This window comes from Eublepharis macularius, chromosome 16, assembly GCF_028583425.1.
Source record: "Eublepharis macularius isolate TG4126 chromosome 16, MPM_Emac_v1.0, whole genome shotgun sequence".
In the NCBI taxonomy this organism is placed as follows: domain Eukaryota; kingdom Metazoa; phylum Chordata; class Lepidosauria; order Squamata; family Eublepharidae; genus Eublepharis; species Eublepharis macularius.
This window is the reverse complement of record NC_072805.1, coordinates 38,784,089-38,787,549: the sequence shown is the minus strand read 5'-3', so window position 1 is coordinate 38,787,549 and position 3,461 is coordinate 38,784,089. Positions and strand designations below refer to the sequence as shown.

The 3,461-nt window shown below is 43.1% G+C and overlaps 1 pseudogene; it reads left to right on the top strand.

The window, feature by feature from the left end:
• The first annotated feature begins 311 nt into the window (after positions 1-311).
• LOC129343889 (GTPase HRas-like) lies at positions 312-741 on the top strand (annotated as a pseudogene).
• The last annotated feature ends 2,720 nt before the right edge of the window (positions 742-3,461 follow it).

Sequence of the window (3,461 nt, the reverse complement as noted above, 5' to 3'; positions counted from 1 at the left end):
TTTAATTTTAGCCAGGAAAAGGCAAGAGAGAGAGAGAGAGAGAGAGAGGTGCAAGAGAGTCATGTAAATAGGAAACTGTAGATGCTGCTAATTAAATAGGAAACTGTAGATGCTGCTAATTACTTTGATGCTGGGAGGGGATGGCAGCCTCAGACTGACAGCAGACTTCAGATCAGCTAGCAATCTAGCGGTGACTTGCCCCTGGAAACAAACCCTGAAAGATGCAAGTGCCAGAGTGAAAACATTCAGACTGCCTCTGGCACGGGAATTATCTGTTGACACCTGTGAGAAATGACGTCCACGTCAGTTGTCTTTTGATTGCTCTGATCGTATTTTGACCCAGTACCCAGCAGAGATGACAGAATACAAACTGGTGGTGGTGGATGCTGGTGGTGTTGGGAAGAGTGCATTGACCATACAGTTGATCCAGAATCACTTTGTGGATATGATCCAACTATAGAGGATTCCTACCAGAAGCAGGTGGTAATCGATGGAGAGACATGCCTCTTGGATATCCTGGACACGGCTGGGCAGGAGGAGTACAGTGCCATGCGTGACCAGTATATGAGGACAGGAGAAGGCTTCCTTTGTGTCTTTGCAATCAACAACACAAAGTCTTTTGAAGATGTTCACCACTACAGAGAACAGATCAACCGTGTGAAGGATTCTGACGATGATGACTGCCTCTGCGAGAACAATTCCCAGTTCATACATTCAGCCATGAATCACTGCAAGCATTGAAAGACGAAGGGATGTGGACGCACGTGTGAACTGGCCCACCGCTCTGTTCAAAGCAGATATCACTGTGGGTCATCCATTTATCACACAGAGGGGACCATAGGGGGTTTCTCCAATCAGTCACCCCACAAGCTTTAAAACCAGAGCTGTATTATATCCTAGTTGTTTATTAAAAACGGGGGAAAGACTAAGTCTTTACAGCATCTTAAAGTTAATGTTTTATTTTAAGTGAATGAGCTTATTTTCCAGCGCAGAGAGTTTTTGCAGATTCTACCATGGTTCTTCCTTGATGTTGTTCAATCTATTTCAGACTTCAGAGGATAAAAATTCAAGCCCAGTAGCACCTGAAAGACCAAGAAAATTTCACAGGGCATAAAGTTTCATGAGTCATAGCTCACTTTGTCAGATACAAATAAAATGCAGTTTTTGGGAGAAAGTGGACTGTCATCGACAACTGTTCACACTCATAGAATAAACTCATCTTTATGGTGTTACCAAGACTGACTGTCCATATAAGCCTAGTTCCACACTTACTTTGTGGCCGGTTATGGCTTTCTGTTTTGATATTAATTAGACCTGGATAGCCTAGGTGAGCCTGATCTCATCAGATCTCAGAAGTTAAGCAAGGTCAGCCTCGGTTAGTAACTGGATGGGAGACCTCCAGCGAAGACCAAGGTTGCAGTGGCAATGGTGAACCACCTCTGTTAGTCTTTTGCCATAAAAACCTCACCAGGGTCACCGTAAGTAAACTATGACTTGCAGGATTTTATTTTCAAGTCCTATAAAGTACAGCAGGTATAACCCACTGCATATATTACTAACCTGTATGCATAGGTAGGAGTGCCAGTCCCCAATCTTGATCTCTGCACACATTTTGCACTGGCTTTCTGTAATACATTATATGTTGATCTGGCCTTGGTGATTCTGTTGCAGGTCCAGCTGATCCAAAAGATCTGCCTGTCTTCTGAGGGGAGCCAAGTTGCTGGGGAGACATTAAATCTGGAGAAGCCGGTCTGCAATCAGCAAGAGCAGGTCTCCTGAGTTCTCGAAGTATGATACTTGGTCACGGTTTGTCAGAAATACCCTCCGACGAACCGCTGGTTCGCAAACCAAAAAAAGGGCCCTGTTTGTAATGAACTTTGGTTTGTATTTCGGTTCGTGCCCACCTCTACTGTAGACTCAAAGCCTTACATGAGGCACTGAAGGGCAGGGCAAGAGAATTAGCTCCATGGCAGAAAGCATGGAGAAGTTCAAGCTCACTGGTCAAACTTGCTTCCTAGTCAAATAGAGGAGCAGAGGACCTCATAAGCCACCCCAAGTGCCTTGGAAGAAGGATGGGCTCAAAATGACACAGACAGTAGAAGGCTACTGCATTTCACAACTGTACTATTTCAGCTGGAAAATCCCAGTTTTGTTTTTCCTTTTCTCTTGCACTCACTGAACCCGTAAGACTTTAATTTTGTGCAGTGGCCTGCATAACTGTGCCAAGTTTTACCCTTTAGATGTATACAATTGTTAATATTACCTTTGCATCAACTGCATATGAATGGCATAAAAATGGCATGAAAACGCCACCAAAATGTTGGAAAAGGAACAAAATGAGTTGGGAACATCAGCAACAAAAATGGGTGAATGACAATTTAACTGAATGAGAAGGAAGGAAGGAAGGCCAGCCCATTGGATTTCAATCAGCAGAGTGCGCCAAGACCTTTGTTTTTGGTAATGAAGAGCTGCGACTAGTCAATATATCCTTTATTTATATCCTTTACTTTCTAGGGTTGCCTATCTCTTGTTGGGGCCTAGAGATCTTCTGGTATTGCAACTGATCTACAGAAGAGAGATCAGTTTCCCAGGACAGAATGGCTGCTTTGGAGGATGCACTCTACGGCATTATGCCCCCTGATGTCCCTCTGCTTCCCAACTCCTGCCCTCCTTTGGCCCTAGCCACATAATGTCAAGGAACTTCCCAACCTGGAGTTGGCAAACCTATACCTTTCCCACATTGGACTGCTGCTGGTCAGAATATAATGGTGTGTGTGTGTGTGTGCATGCGCTACCTAAATACAAATAAGAGATCCTAAGAGTCAACAGCCTTCAATGTACACCATCAAGCTAGACTTGTAGAAACATGAGCAGCCTCAGTCTAACATTCTACACCCCATAGACAAGGTTCTATGAAGTAAGCCCTGACTCTGTTTTCTCTTCTCACTTTTTTGTGAGAACAAAAATGCTTTGAAAGCATTTTTTTTCCATTGCAAAAGAGCTTGCTGGAACCAGCCTCTCTTGTAGAAAAGAAGCTTAAGTTTCCTTGACTTCCTTTCCTCTGTGTAGTATAGATTTCGAGTCTAGGAGGATGAAATATCTGACTCCCCCCACTCTCCAAAAAAGGCCTCACGTTTAGGATACAAAATAGATGACCTGGTTATGCTGCCTGTTTCTAAGAGAGATTCGGTTCAGCTGAATAATGTCTACTGATTCGCTTGCAGGGGCGGGGCGCTGCAGCAATTTCCTTCCCTATCCAAAGAAAAGACTATCGATTAAGACTTTTCAACTATCTCAGCAGAAGCAAAAAAAAAAATTATTAGAAAACAGGAAATTATTTTGTACTTTCAGAATCAACTTGTAAAAATGGCCCAAGAGGCTTTCAGAGCTGAAATGAACTGAAATCCAGAACAAAGATGGTAATGTAATACCATAACTGGGAAATTATATATATAATGTTT